We start from the raw sequence: 24,944 nt of genomic DNA on the forward strand, positions 1-24,944 counted from the left end.
AAGGCCTGGGAAAGGGCAATGGTCATCCCAGCTTCCTAAATGGGGAAGAGAGTGGAATCTGTGCCCCATGGGTCAGTGAGCTTGGCTCCCACTCCTGGCTAGGTGATAGCACACCTCAGTAAATGGATATTCCATGAAAATTTAGAAAAACAGACACAGCAATGAGAAGTCCCCAATGTAGCTTTGTCAAGATCATGCCAACCTAAGCACATTTCCTTTATTTTTTTTAACGAGGTCGATAGACTGATAGATCAGAGAAATGTTGAGACGATTTGCTGAGACTTTAGCAAATCAGCTGACAGTCTCTCCGAGCTAGAGGCGTGGGTCCTATGGCAGTCTAATGTGGGGTTCTCAGACCCATTCAAATGGCCAGACCCAAAATAGCCATTCCTGGCTTGCTGTCAAAACGAGTACCCCAGAGACTGGGGCCCATAGATACGAATGAAGGCAGAAGGAGTGGTTGACTTAATGCTGGATAACATGGCGAATGATAAAGTCAGAATCCAAGACTTTCTCAGCGAAATCGAAGCTGAAATTTAATAGTGAGAATGCCAAGGCTTTCACTGAGATCCCACGCACTGGAATCCCTCACTTGCTCAGAAATTGAGCACAGGCATGAAACATTACCATGTCCCCCAGACTGCTAGTGCTCCCCCTCCCAGGCTGCCTTGTAGACCTTGTCTACTTCTACCTGTAGATGTGCACGTGGTGACTCCCCTTAAAATATGAGCTCTTTGACGTTAGGGACTGTCTTGTTCTGGCCATGTACTCAGGGCTATAATTCCTAAAAAGTAGCCATGGAATAAATCTTCTTTGACTGACTGATCAAAATTCCCTTCAAGTTAACAAACATTTTTTAAATGCCTTCAGTAGTTAAAAGGCACTTTGCCAGATCCCTAGGATACAAAGGCAAAAATGGAGGGTCCCTGCCTTAAAGCAGTTCCCAGTACTTGACAGTAATAGGACGAGTGAACAAATAACCTTGATAAAAGAGTGGATGCTACGATGTATTTCTGAAGGGAATGATTATTTTCTAAAGGAGAGCAGAATCAAGGAAGATTTCATGAATGAAGAGATATTTAAGTTGGGTCTTGAAGGAAGAGGGACATGTCAATAGACAGAGATGGAGGAAAGGCTGTTTCAGGAACAAGGCCTGGTATGACTAGAGATCATGGAGACTGTAGAGGGAAAGTCGAGGAGAGCAGATGGCCAGTGGTTCCCTTAGCCCTGAGGTTTTCAGGATTCCTTCTCTCCTGGTTCTTCTCCTACCTCTTTGACCATTCCTTCTCTGTCTCCTTTCCTGGATTATCATTCAGATCATGCCCACTGTGCATATGTAGGTGGCTTCGGAATCCTCTGTTCTCCCTCTTCTCCACTTGGGATCTCATCAGCTTTCCTGGATTTAATGACCTTCTCTGCTGAGGATTCTCAAATCTACCCATACTGCCCCAAACTCTCTACTGACCTCCAATCTCTTCTCTCCAGCTCCTTTCAGACATCTCAAACAGGTGTTGAGTAGACATGTTGTACTCAACATGTCTAAAACAGAATTCATCATCTTTCCCTTAAATCCTCCTCCCACCTTCCCTATTATCATGGAGGACACCACCCCCCCCCCCAGGTCTGCAGGCTCCCCACCTAGGGGCCACCCTGGGTTCCTCACATTCTTTCATCCCTTAGATCAAATCTGTTCTCAAGGGCTGTGATTTCAACTTTGCACCATCTCTATATGTCCTCCCTTTATTCCTCTGACACTCCTGAAAGCGCTCATCACCTCACGCCTGGACAACTGCGGTAGCTGCTGGTAGGCCTGCCTCCCTCACATCTCCTTTCCCTCCATCCTCCATTCAGCCCCAAAGTGATTTTCCTTAAACACAAGTCTGATCCTGTCACCACCCCCCGCCTCCCACTCAGTAAATTCCAATGACTCTCTCACATCCAGAGTAAAATACAAAATATTGTTGAGCATTCAAGCCTCTCCTAATCCATATCCTCTCCTCCCTTTCCAATCTCGACACATCTTACATCCCATCACCTGTTCTTGGAACCAGTGACATCAGTCTCTTGGAAGTTCCACAAATAGGACTGTCCATCTCTGGACTCCAGGCGTTCTCCCTAGCCATCCCCCAGGCCTGGGATGCTCTCCATCCTGGATCCCTTCAGACCCCACTAAGTCCCACCTTCTCCAGGCAGCCTTCCCTTCCTCATCCCAGCCTCTTTCCTCTTTGAAGCATTTCCTGTTTCTCCTGTCTAAAGACTGCTTTGTCTATATCTGTCTGCATGTTTGCCCCCCTACTCAGTTGTGAGGGCAGAGACTGTCCTTTGCCTCTTTTTGTATCCCCAGAACTTAACACAAAACCTGACACATAGTAGGTGCTTAACATGTTTACTGGATTGATGCCTATGAGGGGTGGCTAGCAAGAGAGCAGACTGGACCCAGACTGAAGGAAGCTTTCAGAGTTAGGAAAGGTGCATTATCATTTATTCAGCTGGCCCAGGTGAGAGGGTGGGGGACATTGAATCTTTGGCCAGAAGTGTTGAGGTCAGATCTGTGCCTTAGGAAGATAACGCAGTGGAAAGGGACAGATTGGAGGCAGAGAGAGCAGTCCCAAGATGCTTCTGCTAGGCCAGGCAAGGGGGCCTGAGGCTCTGAGTGAGGGCATTGCAACAACAGAAGTCAGAGGCAGCATCCACAGGACTAAAGAATGAACAAGATATGAGTGTGTGGGCCTGGGAAAAGGGGAGAGGGGGGAGCAGACCAAGACTGGAGTCTCTAGGGAGCCCCATGTGTGGGGCAGGAAGGAGGAGGGAGAGATAGTGGCAGAGGTTGCCAAGGACACCAGTGTGGTGGGAGCCTAAGAACCTCTGAGGCACTTTGACCCTGGCACCAAGGCAAGGCCAAGGCTGGCACCTGGCATGTCTTTGTGCAGGATAAACCAGAAAGCCAAGCCTGTGAACTGGTCTCCAAAGTTTCTGTCCTCTTTCCAAATTCTTTAGCAAAAACACCTAGAAAGCAGTCTGAAACTATCTAGCCAAACTGTGTGCTGCGTGTGTCTGGCACCCTCCAGAGAAGAGCCAGGAAGCTTTGGGCTTGGCTCTCTGGGCTTCTCATCCCTGAGCTGTAGGGCAAGGCATTCTCAGACATCTTTCTGTTTCCTGCTGTGGTCCAAGAAAGAAGGTGAGTTTGCCTTTCTCTTATCACTTCCTTCTCTTATCACACCTGCTGGCCTGAGGGCTGAGGGGAGCTGGTGGCCAGGCTCTCTGCCAGTGACTCAGCACCTTCTCCAGGTGGTGGCCCCTGAGTCCTGGCATCCTGGCCCCTGGCCTCTTGGCCCCCTGGCCCTGGCCTCCTGGCATGATGGTGCTCTTGAGGATTGTCTTTAGAACTGAAAGACTCTGAAGAGGCCGAAGCGGCTGCTGCAAGCATGGCTGTTGCTGCCTCCTTCCCAAGGAGAGTCTGGACAGAAGAGCTCCCCTCAGAAAACACACTGCTTTCCTTTCCTGGTATGTTGGCAGCATCTGGATGCAGGCTTCCCTTGCCAGCTGAACACTGCCTTCTCCACTGACCAAAGAGAAAGAAGCATCTGCCTTCCCATCTCCTGTGTCCTCTTGCTTCCCCCCCTTCAGCCTCTTCTCCCTGAGAAGAAGGGGAATCTGCATGATAATCAAACTTCCAACAGTCACCAGGCCCTGAGCTGTCTTACTACCTCCCCAGCCCTCGGCTCACAGAGTTGTTATTATCTCCGTTTGTCCTGTGAGGGGGTCTTGCTCGTGGTGGACTGGATGACAGCTCTGAGTCATCGCTGCAGACCAGAGGCACGTCTGTCAGGCTGTAATGAGTGTGGAGGGCCCAGGGAGGGGGCTGCCAGAGTGATGCTGCGCTGGCTGGGGCCAAGCCCAGCCCAAACAGGCAGCCCCTCCAAATGGAAGAATGGGGCCGGAATTCAAAGGACTCCTGGTGCGAGGCAGTGCCCAGAAATGGGGCTGCTGCTCTGAAAGAAAGGGCCAAGGGATTTCTATATTCATGGGGACTTGAAACACCACCAGGGCATGTTCTGATATGGAAGTCATTGAAGTCTGGGAGGCATGGCGCTAATTGGCGAGTGACAGGGAGGAATGACTTCATTAAAAGGCCAGTGGGTGGATGGATGACAGGAGGAGCATCTTGGCCCGGCATCTCCCCGGGATGAGCAGGTACAGGCACACCCCACCTTCTTCCAGGGCCTTGAGATGGTTATCACATCCCAGAACACTGACCTGGCCTCCAGGATAGCTGGCAGCTTCCCTTCTGGGTGTTCCTGAGGATGCTTTGTTGTGGAGACGTTTGGAAATGTGCACCGTGAATGGAAGGGAAAAGCTTGTTGCCAGAATTCTGGACAGTCCTGGCCATCATCAGACCTTGTCACTTGATCTGGGGGATTGTCTGACGATCACAGCTGCTAATCAACGTCTGGGTCCTTAGCACCTGCGTTCCCAGGGTGAAGAAGGCACTCACTCATCTTCCTGAGCGTCACGAAGGGCCTTAGATAATTCCATCCTCTAAACGTTTTTGCAGGTGCATAAGCCCACTCTGGGAGGCTTCAAACCCAGGCTTCTGCAAGAGGCATCCTAGCATCCCTGACCAAGGGGCCAGTTAAGAGCTAGGCCTGGGCTTGGGGGTGGGGGGAGGCTCTGGTCCTGCAGTCCAAAAGATGTCCTTGAGGCTTGACTCCCTGGAGAGGCCAGGCTGACCACACAGTGGCGTGACGTAACCATGGTTCCTCCTGAACCTGGACGCTCCTCTCTTCTCTCCACACCAGGCAGTAGTCAGGCCTGCAGCATTTGTGGAACCAGGAGGAGGCTCAAAGGTCATCCAGTCCCACTCCCTCCTTTGACCAAGAGGAACCAAAACTTCCAAAGAGGAGCTCAGGGTCACACAGATCCTATGTGGCTGAGGCCTGATCCTAGAATCACCAGAATGGACAGTGCGATTCCGGCATGAAGGAATCCCCGGCAGGGCTCAGTGGGCTGACTGGTGGCTCAAGCCCTCTTCCCTCCCTCTATAACATGCCCAGGATGATAACGGCGGGCGATCCAGTGACTCATCTCCCTACTGCATCCTTTGCTTGGTAGAGTCTCACTGCCTGTGAAGCAGGGTGCCACCCTCATTATTTCCCATGATGCTTTCTCTTCTGAGTCATCTTTGCCCAGCATCACCACTGCAACGTCAGCTCTCCTGGGGCCTCTCAGCCCCTCCTCCAGGTAAGCCGGCCCCTCCCCATGACAAGTGGCTGAATCAGTCTGTTCAATGATAGAATGAATGAGATTGTGCTGGGAGGAATATCACATAGGCAGGATCCAGAGAAAGCCAGGAAGACTTGCATGAACCGATGTAGAGCTCAGCAGGCCATGAACTAACGGCCGCCAAGCACAGTGCTAAGCAGCTGGTGAATAATAATTCACAAGGATGATGACAATGTGCTTGGAAACAACTCCAAACATGGCTCCTGAGTGCTTCTGAGACACATAGGCCCAGGTGTGGCATTCAAGGCTCCTCAAAGTCTGGTCCCGGCCCTCTGTCTTTGGGCTTAGGGATTGATCTACATCCCAGGAGGCTGTAAGCACTGCCCGGCCAACAGCCGTTTTCATGTTGTCTTTGAATCTGCACTGCCCAGCCCAGAGCCTTGAAGATGAAAGCAGAAGCTTTGTAAATAGATGGTGCTTAACTAGATGAAGTAACAGTGACAGAACCCTAAGGTCGAGTGCAGTGACCAAGCTGGTGCCCATTTGTTCAAAGCAAGGTTGAGGTCACTCCTTCCTTGGATCTTATTCTCCCCTCCCCATCCCCAACTTACTCTCAGTCCAGTGATGCTGGATTCCTTGCTGTTTCTGGTAGATGACCCTCCATCTTCCAGCCCCACACCTGGTTCCTCCCATCCCTAGAACTGGCTCCCTTCTGACCTCAGCCTCCTGGCTTGGCTGACCAGGAGTTCTGAGTTAAGCATCTTAGCTCTTCCCAGGCCTAGCCTCGCATTTAAAGGACAGTGGCACAGGTAGAATGAAGGAAGAGGAATGGAGTAGCTAGCTGCCATAGGGAGCCGACTTTGGTTTCCACCGTGTTGGCATTTGAATTCTGATGATTTGCCATCTGCCCTTTTAAACATTTCTAGTCAACTGTCTCATGAGAGTCCCTGTAATACCAAATTCAGATCATTTTCTTCTTGGGAGTTTATGGAAAATCCAGTCATTCTGAACTTTCCTCCTGTGGCGTATGCTCCAGATCCATCCTTTGAATCTGTGGATTTCAGTTCCTTTTCTAGTCAAGTACTTTCTGGTCCTCTTTATCTCCTTCCTCTCCTGTTTACTTCATCATGTCCTCCAATGAAATGATATGGTTTTTCACTGAGTCTGCTGTTTTGTTCATATTTTCCATGAACATTTTAAACTATTGAGGTCCATCATCATCCTCTCATCCTGCTGCTTTTGTCTCACACACTTCCTTCTCTATTTCATCTCATCATGTCTTTGCCAGTGTCATGTCTTTGTTTCATTCATTCAGTGGGTTTATTAGCCCTCTGAGTTCTGAAGGAAAAAAAGATCCTGCTCTTGTTTCTGATGAAATTCTACTGGCGTTTCAGTTCTTTTTAAATGACATTTTTGACTTGGTCTCTTTCAGTCTGTAACACTTTTTCACTGTGTCAGAACTTTTCCTTTTGGTTTCTGTGAAATGGGGATAATCGTGCCAAGGTTGTTGTGAGGATGAAATGAGGCCATATTTTAAGAGTGCTTAGCCCAGGGTCTGGTGCACAGTAGGTATATACTGTTTACTCCTTCCCCCTTCCCTCCCTCATTTCCTTATTTCTATAAATGTTTCTTTTTCCCCAACAAGTAATTCTTCCCAGGGTTTTTAGTTCTTTGACTTTTGAGGATGATATGGAAGGGATGCCCTCTCCTGTGCTCCCTTTTCCTAGGTAATCAATGTGCAGTGAGAGAACTTTGTCATGTGTTTAAGCCTTTTGGGGGAATGTTGATTCAGGACCATGAGCGGCTAAGGTCCAGCACTTGGGGATGCTGGTATCTCCCCATGGCCCCATCCAGGCTGTTTCAGATGTCAATCATTAGTCATTCAACATGTTCTTGGGATAATTTGTGTGTAATTAGAACCAGGTCTCCCACAATGGCTCCTTCTCCTCCAAACAGGATCACAGACAGATTTCTTAGTGGCTGTCCAAAATGGTGTCGTGCCTCTAACAACGTTGGTGTAAGACTGAAGAAGAGGACAGATAATCTGATTACAGACCTGTGTGAGAGAGCCAGGGCTCCCTGCTGCGAATGAACATGTGTGCTCACGTTGGGAGGCCAGGCAAGCTACCAGGGACAAAAGTAGCTTACCAAGACAGCGGGATTTGTAGTCTAAGCCCACACCTACTGACAGCTTTGCTGTTGGGGGTGGGGGTGGGGGGTGTCATCCTTCATATTCCAGCACTTCGGCAGTGAAGAGCTGGGAAGGACCCTGGACACTGTCTAGTTCTCCCCCTTTCATTTTTCCAGACCTGGAGACTGGGCCCCAGAGAGGAAAAGGGATTGCCCCAGGACACCAAGCAATAAACTGCAGGATCAAGGTTCAGATCCAGGTGCTCTAACTCCAATGCGCCCAAGGTCCTTTCTCCCATAGCTCATTGCCCTGGGATGCCTGACCCCCACCCAAGACAGCTTAGCAGGAACAGGGGGCAGGCCACTGAACTAGCCCCCTAAATGCCTATCACAAATCCATACCCTTCTTTAGCCAGATACATGGGGAGCAGGAAGAAAGAGAAAACTCTCATCTGAGAGGGCCCTGGTCTGCCCTTAGCATGCATCCAGAACTGCTAAACAGGTGGGCAGCAGCAAGAAGGCAATGGCTTCCTAGCTTCTCCCAAGTTATATCACCATGAGGGTTTGTCCTTGGTGCTGAAGCATTAAGCATCAAGCACCCCCCCCTTAGGGAGAAGTACAGACATATTATAGAAACAAACAGAAGTGGTCTGGGGATAGGGGCTCCACTCTATACTCTATGGAGCTCATCCATTGGGACAGACAATTGGGAGCTGAGTGTGAGTGTATGTGTGAATTTACACGTGTGTGTGTACGTGTATGCATACATATGTGTGAGTGTGTGTATACATGAATTTACATGTGAGTGTGTGTGTGTGTGTGTGTGTGTGTGCATGCTGGAAAGGAGGGCAGTTCCTGAAGTTTTTATCACAAGAGCACTGGGAGGGTGAGACTCCAAGCAGTCAGCCGCATAGATCAGTCTGTGCCTAGATTGTTTGGATGGAAGGAAGGAAGGAAGGAAGGAAGGAAGGAAGGAAGGAAGGAAGGAAGGAAGGAAGGAAGGAAGGAAGGAAGGAAGGAAGGAAGGAAGGAAGGAAGGAAGGGAAGAAAGTAAAAGAAAGAAAAAATTTATTTCCGACTTACTATATGCAAAGCTCTGTGCTGAGTGCTAGGAATACAAATGTAAAAGTAAACCTCCAAGAGCTCTCTGGTAGCTGGTGGAGCAGTGATTAAAGCACCAGTCAGGAAGACCTGAGGTCAAATTCAGCCTCAAGCACCTATGAGCTGTGTGACCCTAGGCAAGTCACTTTACCTCTGTTTGCCTGGGTTTCCTCCTCTGTCAAATGGGGCTGATAATAGTGCCTCCCTCCCAGAGTTAGGAGGCTCACCTGAGTGAGCTTTGCACACAGTAGGTACAATATACATGTTGATTATTCCCATCATCCCCATCACTATTGCCAGCAGGAGGAGCATTAATAGAGGGAGACCACACATGGGATGATAAAAGACCTCAGTTACTCCTGTCTCAGGGGAGCAGAGGGGGGTGACAACAAGTTCTCTTCCCTCCGCCCGCCCCCCATTGGTCTGTGGTGATTCTAGGTCCCATATTCTGTCCACGGGCCCTTGCTGATCTTTTTGGACTCAGGCTTTTAATCTCTGAAATGGGAAAAATCTTCTGGCCCAGACATTGGTCCCTAAACAGGCAGACTCCAGGACCAGGTGTGTCTGTGGAAAGTAGCTGAAATACTGGATTTGAACATGCTGTTTCCTTGCCAAGTGTCTGATAGAGAAATGAAGAAGGGCAATTCCCAGCCCCACACTCAGTGCACACCTCCCTCCTCGCCCTCCCCCGCCCAGGTCTCCCTCCTGCTTCTTCTCCTCACCTGGGTGTGCTCCCAATCAGAGCCATTTGGCTCCATTGTGTGCGAGCTGGCAATTAGTACAGTAGGAATCGGCTGGTGCCTGCTTTGGGGAGTGGACTTGGTCTTTTGCTGTTCCTGTAAAGGAGCTTGTGTTATTTATAGAGCCGTGTCTATCCAGAAGACTCTTGCAGCAGGCAAGACGTTGGCTCCTGATAAAGCCTGTCAGGGTCTGGGCATAGGGCTCCCCACAGGAAGGGACTTGCTCAGAATTTCTGCCATTAGACATCAAAGGGGCAGGACAAGGCAGCGAAAGAGCCCCAGACACTGCCCAGGTTTGAGCTGCACCTCAGCCCCTACTTTGCCATGTCCCTTCTCCAGGGAGCTGGTGCTCTGGTATCAGAGAGGCGCCATTCTTCATGGCTCTTGTGAGCACAATTTACTAAGCACCGTTGGGGGTGGGGGGGAGTGATGCGGTCATACAACTTTTACAGATGGGGACAAGATGGCCAAGACAGATCACATGCTTGGTGACCACACTTCCAGGTCTATATTTGAACTATTGGTTCATGGGCCACTTCTGTTCATGTTCCTGTGGATGACAGCACTTTCTGCCAACAAAGAAAGATGTCGATTTTCTCTCCCAAAGGTGCATTTTTCCTTAATGGATCAGCCTGGGTCTATTTTCCAAGTTTTCCTTAGCCAGTGTGGAGGCAACTCCGCAGTAGTAGCTCTTCTGCAGGAGCAGCAGAGCCAGTGCTCTTTGGCACCTGTTCAAAGCAGTGAGGATTTCCCCCAGGGCTCCAGAGGAGCAGGACCCCAAGTGTGTAGGGAAAGAGGGAGCTCCCTGAGCATTCTTCTCCTTCATCAGAAAGGTTTCCTGGGGCAGCTTCAAAATTCCAGCCCTGGGAGTTTCCCATCCTTTCTGACCTGACTCTTGTGGAAGAATCCAAATCCAAGGAATCTTCCCTGCCCTGCCTCTGAACATTGTCAAATCTGCTCCCTTCAAACCTTGGCTGCCTGGTGTTCCTTTCCATCCTTTCTGTCCTAGTAACCAGTCCTCTTCCCTAGTGATTGAGAATCAGATCCAGAACAGCCTGCCCTCCCCTCCCCTCCTCCTGCTCTCTGAGTTCCTCTACTTTTCAAAGGAGAGAAATTATCATTCAGGAAATCCTGACCTTGGCTGTCATTTGACCTGATGTTACTTGGCAAAAAATGGTGGGGTCTGCATGGGTAGGGTGGTGCTGTGGGATTGACTGGTGATCATGCCCCCTGCCTACAAGAAGCTCATAGGTGAATTCTCGGTGAGGGTGCTGCTGGGTCCCCAGTAGAGTGGGCATTTGTTTACAATCCTCTCCTCTTTGAGTGCTTTCATCTAGATCATTCTGGAAGCCATGAATCTGAATCTACTGTGCTCCAGGGACTGTGGTTGGCAGTGGAGATACAAAACCAAGGATGGCAGGATCTTTGCCCTCAGGGACTCATGTGGGGGGTGGGAACTGTGTGTGCTCAGGAAAATAAATACAACATGAACAAGTAGTTTTTAAGGAAAGAACACTTGGGAATCAGGGAAGGTCTCGTGGAGCTAATGGTGCTTGAGCTGACTCTTGAAGGAAGGCGTCTGGGGAATCTGAGAGGTAGAAGTGACAAGGCGAGGGCATGCCAGGCACAAGGGACAGTCTGTGCAAAGCCAGGGATTGAGAAAAGCCAGTACTTGCAGGGACTGAGCTCCATGGAATGAGGTAGCTGGGACCCAGGGGGTGAAAAATAAACAAGGTAGAATGGTGAAGTCTGGAAGCTTTGGAGGCAGGGAGACCAATGAGGAGGCCAATGCCAGAGAAGCTGGAAAGGAGAGGTCAAATTCCAGGCCTTTCCTGACTATTGGAATAAGAAGGTTCCCCTGGCATGGAGAGCTCACTCTGCCCTGTCCTCTAGAGGGGCCTCCCTTGGATCTCTGAGCATCCAGGCTTATGGGAGGTAGGAGGGTTCCAACACAGGTGAATGAAGTCTTCATCAGAGGTGGCTGATGGATGAAAGTTCCCTGGCTTTGGCAAGGTGACACTAGCATGCCTCTCCTAAAAGAGGACATCCTGGGGCCTGACAGTTTGAGCTTTGGGAGCTATCTGAGAAGAGGAGGTCATGATGACTGTGGATGAGTGAAGGGCAAGAGAGTCTCACTCACTGATCTGGGAATTTGATGGGCTTTTTCTGTGTGCCATCATCTAGGGAAAACCCAAGCTCTGTTATGGAAGCAAGGCAAGGAAGTGTGCTTGTTTGTGAAATAGCGTGGGGCAGCCCCCACCCTCCTTCCCTTCTGGGGCAAGAAGAGAGAGGGAGGGAGGGAGGCAAACAGAGAGACAGAGAGAGGAAGAGAAGGAGGGGGAGGGAGACAGAGAGAGAAGAGAGGAGAGGAAGGAGGTAGGGGGAGGAAGACAGAGGGAGACAGGGAGGGGAGAGAAGGGGAGGGAGAGGGAGACAGAAGAAAAGAGAGGGAGGGAGAGAGAAAGAGACAGAGAGGAGAGAGAGAAGAGAAAAGAGGAAAGGGAGAGGAGAGGAAAACAGAGAAAAGAGAGAGAGAGCTGAGTGGAGTTCACTGAAGGCTGGGAAAGTGCCTGGGAATGTAGGAGGCATCAAAACCCAGGACTGACACTCTTAGGCACCTTTAGGAGAAGCCTCAGCAGTTCAGCAGGATTTCCAAGAGCTACCAGGGACAAAAGCAGAGTTCTCCATTGGAACTAAATCTAGAGGCAAGATCTGGTTGGTTGGTTGGGGGTGGGGGAGGCGATGGTCTCGTTTGGTTGTGAATCATGACAGTACTTTGTGGGACCTCTCAGTCAGAAGTTTGAACCATCAGAAGAGTCCACTCAACCAGCCTTGGCAGCGTTGGATGTGCGCATGCCCCTGGGCCAGGCTGGGGATGCCAGTCTCTCAGAAGTCCCATCCAGGCTGGATCTACTGTGAGGGATGCAAAGGAAGGGGATTTTATTATCTGAGTTGTCTGCTTAGTGGGAAGTCCATCAGCCGTCTTTGTCAAACGTTTTTCTGAAATGCTGGGGTCCTGCTGCGACCTCAGACACAACCTGTCCCCACCTAAGCTCACTACCTTCTTCCTAGCCACCCCCTCCTCACAGACCTGGGCCTCCTCCACACCTCCTCATCACCATCTCTCTGGCCACTCCACCTGGGTTTTTTTTCTTTTTGATTAATTTGTGTCAACACCTCATTTTCCTGTCAATTTTGTTCTCCATTTCTCACCAGAGTTCTAGGATTCAGTGTTGGCTGAGTGGAACTGAACTGTAGAAGCCCCACTCCCACTCTGTCCTGTCTTTTGAGAAGCAGGGAATGTGTCCCAGAGGCCAGGAGCTCTTCTGGAGCCCTGAGGTCCTTGCTCCCACCTTGTGCTCTCAGAATGGGGAAGCTCCAGATGGGCCTCGGATGGGCTGGCCCCGTGCCGAGCCCTGAAAGCCTTTCTCCTGCCTGACTTGTCAGGGACTCCCATCATTTTGACTTTTTGTCCCAGTCCCTCCTCGAGAGCCCTGGGGTCGAAGGCTCCTGTCAACAGAGACAGCCCCCATGGGAGAAGGTGAAGGAGCAGAGAAGTACTGCCCTCCTTCCCCCGCCTCTTGGTGTTCGGAGCTGTCCAAAGAGTGTGTCAAAGACAGAAGTGGCCTAGGGAGGCGAATGTGGGTGGTACAGCTTCATTAAAAGCTGCCATCAGCCCAACTGCATCCCCAGCAGAGAATTCGCAGGCCTGGAGATAGGGCAGGGTCAAGCTGGCCTCAGCCAGGAGGCAAGAGGAGCCCAGGCCAGGCTGGACCAGGCCTTTCATCCTGACTGTTGCAGGCTGGGATAGAAATAGAAGTGCCAGCATTCCTGTTAGCTTCTACAGGACTGGGGCTCAACTGCCTGAGCTCACCTTGGCAGATGCTGTCCCCCATTCAGGGAGGCTGGAGCCAGTGGTAATAGCTTCTCCCACCTTTGCCCGCGGAGCCCCCGCAGTGGGATCTTTGTTTTCCTCTTTAAAAACGGGTGGAATCCAGATGCCTTCTCCCAGGAGCTGTTGATAGAGCTGATGGGTAAACCTTCTGTGAACATTTCTACTTTCTTTGTCAAAATGTTGGCTAGCCTTCTGTGAACTCAGGGTGGGGGTTGTTGACGGCTGGTTGCGTCTCCCCTTCCTTTTAAAGAGCATTGAGCATCCTAGCAGGATTGTACTCGGAACAGACGACCTCAGACTTGTGCCAGGAATGTCACTTCTTGCTGCCCTGTGAGGGGCTGGTTCCAGGCAGGGGAGATTGAGGGGAGGAGCCCTGAGTGCTGGCCCAGCACATCACTAACTCCACTCTGGATTTCTTCTTTTAAGCAAACAAACCAAACTTCTCTTTTCTCAGTTGATGAGAGCAATATTGTTCATTTGGCTCCTGATGTGGGGTACGTCTCTGTTTCTGCCAGCCAGGTCTGTGACACAGGCAGACAATGAGTCTCCCATCCTGTGGCAGTCGCACAGCCAGCCAGTTCACTGAGGCCTCTGCTCCAGAGCTGACTGTTCTGGAAAAGCTAATGATGCCTCTTCCCAAGCACTGTGTGGAAAGCTCTGGCTGTTACTGACCACTCTTCTGCCTCCCTGCTCATCTCTGATAGAGAGTTGGTAGGAGGTTGGGTCTCAGAAGTCAACATCTGTCTTCAGAGAGAGTCCCTACCACCCCACTGGGGGAGGCTAGAGGCTTCCCACATACCCCAGGAGGCTGGTCAGAGTCATAATGCATGTGGTCCATCCAACTTGAAGAGAAGGGAAGGGTGGGACTGAGGGCACCCTGTTCCCTGGTTGAGAGCAGCTGTTTGGGTCTGGCCCCATTCTCTTGGTACCTGTCTCTGGGCCTTCCTTCCATAGTGAGGGCCAATGAGAGGGACAGGAAATCAATGCTCCTCCAAGGAGGGGGACATTGTTGTGGCCTTGGGATAGTCAGGGAAAGCTTCCCAGAAGGGGAGGGACATGCCTGAGATCTAAACAAAAGGCCAGGCTTGAGAGAGAAGAGGCAGCAGAAGGGCCGTGAGAGTTGCTGGGACATCTGGCGGCAGGTCTGATCTGACAAGGATTGGAGATGGACTGAGAATCCCAAGGAAACAAGTCCAGAAAGTCAGAAGAGCTTTCATCCCCTTGGTGAGGAGCTTTGCACCCGTGGGGTCTTTAACTTGTGACTTTTAACATTCTTTTCTTTTAAAATATTGAGTTCCAAATTCTCTCCTTCCCACCCCATCTTGTACCCACTGGGGAGGAAAGCAATATGATATTAATTATACATAGGAAATCATGCACAATATATTTCCACATTAGCCAGACTGCCAAAATAAATAGATAACTAAAAGCAAGAGAAATGAGAAAGTGAGAGAACTAGACTCCAGTTTGCACTCAGAGTCCATCAGCTCTCTCTGGAAGTGGATAGCACTTCTTCAACATGTGTCTTGGATCACTGTATTGAAAACCAAGTCTTTGACAGCTGATCAGCCTTCCAGCATTGCTGTCACTGTGCACATCTCCCCGTTCCTCTCACTGTACCTTGAATCAGTTCTTATAGGTCTGGTCATGTTTTTCTGGAGCCACCTCCCTTGTCATCTCTGTGACAGACAGTAGTATTCCGTCACAATCATGTTACAGCTTATTCAGCCAGGCTTATGGGCAGCCCCTGAATTTCCAGTTCTTTGCTACCACAAAAAGAGCTGTTTAATTATTTTTGCACCTGTAGGTCCTTTTCCCTTTCTTTGATCTCTTTAGAGGACAGACATAGTAGTGATATTACCAGGTCAGAGTATGCTGTTGGGTAGCCCTATGGGCGTAGTTCCAAATTGTTCTCCAGAATGGTTGCACCAGTTCATTGCTCTATCAGCAATTCATTAGGGAGCCTATTTTCCTCATTCTCTCCAGGATTTGTCATTTCTGTTACATATCACGTGGTATCTCAGAGTTTTTTTCATTTGCTTTTCTCTAATCAGTAGCGATTTAGTGCATTTTTACATGACCATAGATAGCTTCGATTTTTTTCTTCTGAAAACTGCCCGTTCATTTCCTTTGACTATCATTTGAGAAATGACTTTTATTTTTATAAATTTGACTGAGTGCAATATTCAATATGTATTTGAGAAAGGAGGGCTTTTTCAGGGAATCTTGCTGTAAAATTTTTTGATATTACTTTTAATACCTTTAGTAAAAGGTATTTTTAGTACCTTTAGCATAGTGTAGTTTCCCTGATTATCGCTTTTAATTAAATCAATTTTTGCCTTTGCTTTATCTGAAATCATGTCTTTTTTACTTCAGCTAAAGCATATTAGATTCTACTGTATCCCCTTATTTTAAATCTGTGTGTGTGTCTTTCTGTTTCAAGTGCTTCTCTTGTAAACAACATCCTGTTGCATTCTGGTTTCTAATCCATTCTGCTTCCGTTTTGCAGGTGAGCTCATCACATTTACAGTTAGGATTACTGTATTTTCTCTCCATCCTATTTTCCTCCTGTTTAACCTTCTCTCTCTCTTTTTATCTTGTCCCTTCTCAAAAGTCTATTTTGCCCTTAGCTACTGCCTCCCTCAATCTGCTCTCTACTTGACCAGCTCCCCCTTTCTATTATCCCTTTCCCCTCCTATTTTCCTATTGGATAAGATTTATTTCTGTATGTAAGTTCTTCGCTCTTTGAATATATTCCAGTGAGAGTGAAGGTCAAGCATTGGCTGCCACCTTATTTTCCTTTTCACTGTAAAAGCTCTTCCCTGCATACCCCTTTTAGGTAAGAAAATTTTCTTCATTCTATCTCTCCCTTTTTCCTCCCATTGCATCTCTCTTTTTCACTTTTTTTGGAGATCACTTCAGCATAATTCATTCATTCTCATGTCCTCTGTCTGTATATACTCCTTTTCACTACCCTAATAATGCTAAAGTTCTTAGGAGTTACAAGTATCATTTTCCCATATGGGAATGTGAATAGTTTAACCCTTACGTGTTTACCTTTTGATACTTCTCCTGAATCTTGAGTTGGAATGGTAAATTTCCTATTGAGCTCTGGTCTTTTTATCAGGAATTCTTGAAAGTTCTTAATGTCATTAAATGTCAATTTTTTTCCCTGAAGGGTTATACTCAGTTTTCTGGAGTAGATTATCCTTTGTTGTAACAGCAGCTTCTATGCTTTACGTAATATCACATTCCAAGCCTGCCAGTCCTTTATAACTTATTTAATTTATTGAATTATTTTATGTGGGGTTTTTATCATGACTTTCAAGTAATCTAATAATGTTTAAATTATCTCTCTTCAATCTATTTTCCAGATCAGTTATTTTTTCAATGAGATATTTCATGTTTTCTTCTATTTTTTCACTCCTTTGACTTTCTTTTATTGTTTCTTGATGTCTAGTGGAATAATTAGTTTCTACTTGCACAATTCTAATTTTTAAGGAATTACTTTTCTGAGTGAGTTTTTGTGCCTCTTTTTCCATTTGGCCAGTTTTGCTTTATAAGAAGTTCTTTTCATTGGTTTTTGTGCCTCTTTTACCACTGGGCCAATTCTGTTTTTTAAGGTGTTGTTTTCTTCATTATTTTTGTACCTCTTTTACCAAGCTATTAATTCTTTTTCATCATTTTCTTGCATCACTCATTTCTTTTCTTAACTTTTCCTCTACCACTCTTAATGCTTTCTTTAAGTCTTCCAGGAATTCTTTTATGTCTTGGGTCCAATTAGGATTTCTCTTTGAGGCTTTGCTTACAGATATTTTCCACATTATTGTCTTCTTCTGAGTTTGTATCTTGGTCTTCCCTGCCACCACAGTGGCTTTTTATGCTCAAGTTCTCTTGTTGTGATGGTTTGCTCATTTTTCTAGCATCTTTCTTGAGTTTGAACTTGATGGTAAAATTGGGCTTTGCTCACTTGGGGGAGGCACTGTCCTAAGCTTCAGTCTTTTTCTGCTGCTGCTTTCAGAGCTAGTTCTGGGGACATGCATGTTTTCAGTGCTTCCAAGGTGTGTTTAGGGAGAGATGTGGTCACTGCTCTCCTGGTCTTTACACAGGAAGGGCACCCACTCCTCTGTAGCCATAAGCACTAGTGCTCTTCTTGGCCATGGAACTGTGACCAGATCTCCTGCTCTCTTGCGACTGATATCCAGCATTCCTCTCTACCCTGAAACCACAACTCAGAGCTATATATAGGCAATAAAGGTGTCAATCAGTGCCCCTTCATCCAATGCCAGTGCCAACAAAGGGTCCTCTACGATCTCTTTCTGACCAGTTGTCCAGCCCCCTTACCATCTCGGCTGAGAGCTCCTGAAGCTGCTGCTGCTGCTGTTTCCACATGGTGCCTTTGGACAAGCCTCCACCTCAGTGTCACCAGAAGAATGTCTCACCCTAACCTTTTGTTGGCTTTATCACTCCCAAAACATTATTTTAAAGTTGTTTGGGGGGAAATGTTGAGAGGATTCAGCTGGGTTGTCTCTAATCAGCCATCTTGGCTCCCATACCAATATGTTTTTTTTTTTAAAATCCTTTAGTTTGCAGGTTTTTTTATTTAGAATTCCATTTCTGGCCACTTGGAACTGGAAATGTCCCCCACAGCCTAACTGTATTGAGGTCTGAGGAGATGGCATTACTGCTAAAAACAGCTTGTTTGTAGCCTTTATCACAGTCCTTGGCTTGGGCATGTTCTGGTCAGGGCTAGGATTGTGCTCATTGGGTGGAAGAGGTATTGGCCAAGTCACAAGGATGAGGAGTCTAGCAGCTGCAGCAACAGCAAAGTTCTACTGAGTACCTAAGGTCTGCAGCCTGGAGGAGGTAAGGAGGGAGCAAAAGAAGGAGGGAGGGAAGAAGAAGAAGAAAGGAAGGAAGGGAAGGAAGGAAGGAAGGAAGGAAGGAAGGAAGGAAGGAAGGAAGGAAGGAAGGAAGGAAGGAAGAAAGGAAGGAAAAGGAAGATAGATTTACTGCTTCTTATGATTTTCAGCCCAGTCTCACTCTTGGGATCCAAAGTGGGGGTCAGCTGAGAGCTGAGAGCTCAGAGCCTTGGACAGGCAGTGTTGCCTATAGGACAGAGCACTAGGCCTGGATCATGCCCCTGACACTTATTAGCTGTATGACCCCATGCAAGTCATTTATGTATTCTGAGCCTCAGTTTCCCCATCTGTAGAATGGTAATAATAGGGAAGATCTAGCTCCTTTGCCTTTTTTCACTTCTACTCTTAATTAGGGACCTGTTCCTGAAGTGTCTATTGTACTGATCAGATTGGACTCTATGTATGACATCCTCTTAGCAGACAGGGATGTCTCTGAGGCCAGGGATCGTCATATCTAGCCAATCATTCTCTCCCAGTACTATAGTTCCCACCACCCCCACCCAGCTGTGCACACAGTAGATGCCCAATTTGTGTTGATGGGGGGGGGGGGTCCTTTGTTTTCCCAAAAGCCCCTCCCTCTGAGCTGCCATCCACCAGGGTAGCCCTGCAGGCACAGAGCCTGGAGAATATGAGTGACCCACTTTCCTCCCTCCCCCTGGCTTGGGGGTGGGGATAGGGAGGTGGGATGGTGACCATGAAGAGGAAGCAGCTTCAGCTGCTGCCAACTGGGAGTATGGTTGGGTTTTGTCTGGGTGGAAGTGATTTCTTAACTATACAGGGGATGCTGTCCTTGTATGACAAATGCCATTGCTCTAGCTGCCATGTGTAGTGCAGCTCTTGGGGAAGCCCGTCAGTGTCTCCATCAGGAGGTACTGAATGGGGCCCATAGGAAGCCTATGGCCTCACTGTAGGGAGCTTACTCCTGTCAGGTCCTCCTGGCCTTCCTGGGCTACCCAGAACTCCAGAAAGCCAGGGGTGGTTGGGGGGAAGGGAAATCAATAGATAATGATACATCCTGTTTAAAAGTCGATTGATCCCCAGATGAGGGCGGCTACATGCGTGGGCAGCAGGGATAGCCATTTCCGCTCGTGGGCACTGCTTTCTCATCTATTACGTTGGAGAGGGAAAAATCGGTACAAAGCTGCCTTCCCATAATGGATCACCTCTTGCTGCTGGGGATTGGCTCTGTATTTTTAAGTCACTCATCTCTTGGGGTCCACTTCTATGCCTCACCATGGTCTTCTTAGGCATCTTCTGAAGAAGTAATGATCGGCTTGTGTAACAGTGGATCCAGGCAACAATATGGCAGTGTACCTCCAGTCCTGGGTGCGACGTTTGACTCAACATGTCTCTTGTCCTCAGCCCTCTCTCCATCTCTCCTCTTTCTCCTCCCTATTTCATCTCTTGTCCTCACTCCAACCCTGCCAGAGTCCTCTCATTTGAGGAGGCCATACAAACAACCCCACTGTTCTTTCTCCCACACAGCCTGTAGAAATCAGCAGCCTTTGGGCTGAGAAGAGAAGGGGCATCTCTCCCACTAAAAGGCACCCCTCTTTCTTCCCCTTGGAGAGCCTTTATTTAGGGGAAGGTGAGGCTGAACACCACGGGGGGCAAAGCCTGGGCTTCCATCTCAGCTCGGCTCCTGACAGTTGTAGCTGGTCCCCTCCAACTGTGAGGTGTGAGGCCCCTTCGGCCCCTTTTGCTGGAAGTTGATGGTATCTGATTCCTTGTCTGCTTTCTCTCTCCCAGACTGGCTTCTCAGAGGCTCTTGCTCTGATGTGAACGCTGACTGCTGGACTGAGAGGAAGTTTTCTGGACACCGATCTTGAATTTGTCAACACAAACCCAGTGGTAAGTCATCTCTGTTTAACCGGCTCCATTTGCTCAATGAGTCAGTTGGTCTGAAGCTCAGTCTACACAGGCTCTTCTTGGCCATTGGCCTTGAGCAGAAATCATCCACCTCCCATGGGCAAGGGGACGAGCCATGCTCTCATCCCGAATGTCATTCCAAACAGAAATCCTTCCTAGACCAGAATGAAGGGCACTGGGCACACACGTGCACATCCAGGAACACAGCTACCTCTGCATACACCAACATGTATGTGCAAGCACATGCATACCCACATGTGCACACACATGCGCACATGTACACACACTCTCTCTTGGCCAGCTCTGTATCTTAGAACATATGAGGCCATTTTGTACAACTCATCCAGAACAGGAAACATCTCTAGAGTGGCCTTCCTTCTCCATGAGATTTTAATAGATCCTAAGAATTACTTTGTGGCTGAGGCTAGAACAAGCCTTGTGATCCTGAGGTAGACTTGGGACCCCTAGAGGGCTTGGTTTTATTTGTGATTGAAAGGAGCCCCCGTTGGAACCAGCTCCTCTGTCTCCTCAGACTCTAACCTCGTCAAGGGCAGGGCCTGCCCCCCACGCCCCTCTAAATAAACACAAATAATTACATAATTGGTCAGAGCCTAGCCTTTAGCCACACACTGAGCTTTGCAAACAGAATAATTTCTGTTTAGGTGAAAAAAGTGAGGAGGGGGCATTTGGGGCCGTTTTATCCATTGCCTTCACCAGCCATCTGAATGCGTGAAGGGGCCGTGGATGAGGGAGGATCCTCCCTCCTGGCCCTGGGCATCTCTGCTGTCCTCCCCTCTGGGGCTACAGGGCTTGGGTGGCCTTTCATTGCCATTCATTGTTCAATATGCCCCCTGGCCTGAGCGGCAGCTTCTTCAGCCCCAGCCAGCAATGGAAGGCAGAGGGCACCCCTCCCAACTTTCCACAAGAGCAGATCAGGTAGCCATGGCTATTTCCATACTAAGAGATATACTTAGTACCCATCTCGGGGCTCTGGGAAGGTGGGGTCCTTGGATGGAAATGAGGTGTACTGGGAGGGGAGAGGCCCTCCTCTAGCCCTCCAAGGAGGAGTCCTTTCGGAGGACTGCAGAGCGTGTGCCTGATGGTGAGCTGGTGTGCAGCAGGAGGGTTGGGAGCCACAGATGCCTGGGAGGCAAGGCTGCATTCAGTCACTGCAGATTCCCCAAGATTGGAGGGGCCCTGGCTGGAGGGGGAACCTGGGAAGAGTTCATTCCCCAACAGTCCATTAGCCAGCATCTGTCAGCCCCTGGGGGGTCCCAGGCTGAGGCTTTGCTCCCTCTTGGGCTGTTCACTGAGCTGTCTCACCTCCTGGGGAAGGGGGCTTTCCACTTACCAACCACAGTGCAATGTCTTCCTCTCTCCACCATCTCCCCCACCCTTCTGGGATAGGGGTGGGGCCTACAGCTCTCCCTACACAGGCATCTGTGGCTCTCCACCCTTCTGCTGCACACCAGCTCACCATCAGGCATGCCCTCTCCAGCCCTCCGAAAGAGCTCTCCCTCAGAGGGCTAGAGGAGGACCCTCCTCTCCCAAGACTCAGCCACTGCCCTGGCTCCATGCCCTGTCCTCATGGTGCTCTTGAGGAGACACCATTCCTTTTCTTTCCAAACCCTGGGTGTGATTCTCAGGTGCCTTGTGGGAAAGTACTGTTACCTTTCTGGTTTAGAGGCCAAGCTTGAAACCAGGGAGAATAGTGTGTGAGTCCTGTGGCCTTGGAGGGGCACTGGCATCACTCACTTGCCCAGGAAGGAAACAGAGGAGGAGGAGGAGGACCAGCCAGTGGCTTTAATATATCATGCCACCATTGGCATAAGGGGGTAAAGGAATGAGCCCCAAGATGCTGCCCAACTTATACCAGCCGACCCCAACCAAGGCCCCTGTGATCCAAGCTTTGGAGAAGGAGACAGAGGAGTGGGAGCCCCCAATCTAATGCAGAAAGGAATGGCCACTGCAGCCTCACCCCTGAGTCTAAGGAGATGGTGGAGAATCGAACTCAAGCCCAGCCCCTAGTGAGCTAGGAGAGGAAACCAAGTTTCTGGGATTCAAGTATTATTGTGGGCTCCACAGGAGCTGGTACAGTCCTCAGAGTTGTGGGTGACCTTGAGGGAAGTCCTGCCAGTCCCTGCCCAGCACTGAGGAAGGAGCTGTGTTTGTGGTCTGGATCCCCCCATGGTGCCTAGGACTGTGCTTAGGTGTTAGAGAGATGAAGGCTGGGCAGTACTTGGTCAGAGGCTTCAGAACTGAAGGATTGAATTAGTTCATTAATGCATCAATGGGAGGGAGGTCTCCAGTGGGGGGCCCCAGAGCTCTCTGCTTGGCCCAGCCCATTGACGTTGATAGTAGCCCTGTCAGTCACACACTGACCAATAAGTGACCTAGAGGGTCTGATTGTCACACGTACAGATGACGCAGAGCTGGGAAACATGCTAATGTGGGAGATGGCAGAGCTGGGAAACATGTTAACGTGGGAGATGGCAGAGCTGGGAAACATGCTAACGTGGGAGATGGCAGAGCTGGGAAACATGCTAACGTGGGAGATGGCAGAGCTGGGAAACATGCTAACGTGGGAGATGGCAGAGCTGGGAAACATGCTAACGTGGGAGATGGCAGAGCTGGGAAACATGCTAACATGGCAGATAGCAGAGCTGGGAAACACGCTAACGTGGGAGATGGCAGAGCCAGGGGTGCATGGCCTTGACCAGCCGAAGGGCAGGAGGTGGGAAGTCAGACGCCATCTCCTCTGCTCTGCTCCAGTGTGGCTCATCCGCCTCCTCCCCCAGCCTCCGCATGGACAGCTGTCAGCCCTCACTCTTGCTCAGGACGTCACTGGGGTCACGTGTGCAGCTTCGTGCTTTTCCAGGCCCTTCAAGAGCTCAGTGCGTGGATCCAGCAGACCGGGGCATGGGGTTGTTTTTTGTAGCCTGTTTTTCCTTGTGCCTCTCAGTCTGACAAACATCAGTAAATACGAACATTTTTTTCTACACAATGAAGAACGTATAAAGGAATGTGGTGGGAACTGGGAGTTTCCATGATGTGGAATAACTACAGTCAGGGCAGGTCCCGAGCCCCCCGCTCGACCGTTCTCCTTGGGACATTTTAAATTAATGTCACAATTCTGAGGCAGTGGATAGAGCTCTGGGCCTGGTGTCAGGGAGAGCTGAGTTCAAACACGGCCTCAGACCTTTACTAGCTGTGTGACCCTGGGCAAGTCACGTCACCCTATTTGCCTCAGTTTCTTCATCTGTAAGATGAGCTGGAGAAGGAAATGACAAATCTCTCCAGTAACTTTGCCAAGAAAACCCTCAAAGGCGTCACATAGAGTCAGACATGACAATTGACTAACCAACAACCCCCATAGATGGAATCTTTGGATTCACTGAACACTAGGCTGCGAGGTTGATTTACTTCTCAATCTTTTGCGAGTAACTTTTCTATATTTTAGCTAGTAGCAAATAATTCTTAAAATGACCACTTTGTAGCGTAGTTTGAGACCTGATGCCCAACTACTGCCTTCCTGCCTTCCCCTTCATTTGCATCATTTCCCTTGAGATTCTTAACCATTTGTCCTTCTAGATGAATTTCATGATGATGTTTCCTGCTCTTTAAAGTAACCCTTTAGTGCTTTGGCTGGCATGGGCACTGAATAAGAAAATTAATTTAGGTAATATTGTCATTTTTTATTATATTAGCACCACCCAACCATGAGCAATTAATATCTCTCCAGTTTTTTGTCTTTATTTCTGCAAAAAGAGTTTTGCAATTGTATTTGTATCACTTCTGAGTCTGTTTTAGTAGGGAGATTCCCAAGCATTTTCCATGGAACTTCAAAGACACACTCCTAGGTTTTGTTTGTCGTATATAGACAGACTGACGGTTTGTGTGGCTTCGTTTTATGTCCTGCTCCTCTTGCTTAAGTTGTTGTCTCAGTTAATTTTAGTTGAATCTTCAGTGTTCTTTAAGTTGACCAAAATATCTCCAGCAATAAGGAATATTTTTCCTCTTTGCATATTGTCTCAATTTCTTTTTTTTTATTTTCCTACAATGACATCTAGCATTTCTGTAGCTACACTAAATAATAGTAGTGTTAATGGACAGCCTTGCTTTAACCCCTGATCATATCGGAAAGGCCTATAATGTTTCTCCATTCAATGTAATTCCGACTTTTTATTTTAGATAGATACCAGTTATACCATTTTAAAGAAAGCTCAGTTTATTCCTATGCTTTTTAGTGTGTGTGTGTGTGTGTGTGTGTGTGTGTGTGTGTGTGTGTGTGTGTGTGTGTACTGAAATGGGCATTGCATTTTGTCAAAAGCTTTCCTGGACTGTTGCCATGGCCTTCCGGTTGGTTTGCCTGCCCTTTTCCATTCCAGTCCATCTGTGAAATTGATCTTCCTAGTGCAGTTCTGCCCATGTCAGGCCCCTACTCAGTAATCTCCACTGGCTTCTTACTTTCTCCAGGATGAAATATAAAATCCACCGAGTGGCATTGCAAAGCCCTCTGAATCTGGCTGCTACTCACCTTCCCAGTTTTCTTATACTTTACCCCTCCTCCTACCGTATGATCTAGATCACAGACTTCTTTGCAGTCCCCAACATGTAACACTCCATCTTCTAACCCTATGTCTGGGATTGTCTCCCTCCTCATCTCTGTCTCCTTCTTCGAGAAGCCTTTCCTGGTCATCCTGTCCACTAAAGTCCTCACCAGACTCTTCTGTTGTAGCTTGTTTAGCACAGACTTTTGCCTGTTTTCTCCCCCATTCGACTATCAACTCCTTTAGAGAACAGGGACTGGGGTGGGGGGGTGGTTTTCACCTTTTTTTTGCATCCCTAGTGTTTAGCACTGTATCTGACACATAGGAAATAATTAATATTTTTTATAATTAGTGTCATTTTTCTCATTTTTATAAATTAATATGGCCTATTATGTGTCCAGTTTTCCTAATAATGAACCAATCTCACCTTGATTTTAATGATCAGGGAATCATCAAGCAAGGTTATCTTAAATTCAATTCAACAAATACTTATGAAGTGCTCCTAGGTGCTAGG

At 48.5% G+C, this 24,944-nt stretch overlaps 1 protein-coding gene across 1 annotated transcript in view; it reads left to right on the forward strand.

Moving 5' to 3' along the window:
- KLHL29 (kelch like family member 29) overlaps positions 1–24,944 on the forward strand; it is a 183,467-nt gene that overhangs the window by 38,254 nt on the left and 120,269 nt on the right. Inside the window, 1 exon segment of the mRNA XM_072650301.1 lies at positions 19,761–19,862. The gene's annotated coding sequence lies outside the window, so the exon portion shown is untranslated.

This window comes from Notamacropus eugenii, chromosome 1 (genome assembly GCF_028372415.1).
Source record: "Notamacropus eugenii isolate mMacEug1 chromosome 1, mMacEug1.pri_v2, whole genome shotgun sequence".
NCBI classification, from domain to species: Eukaryota; Metazoa; Chordata; class Mammalia; order Diprotodontia; family Macropodidae; genus Notamacropus; species Notamacropus eugenii.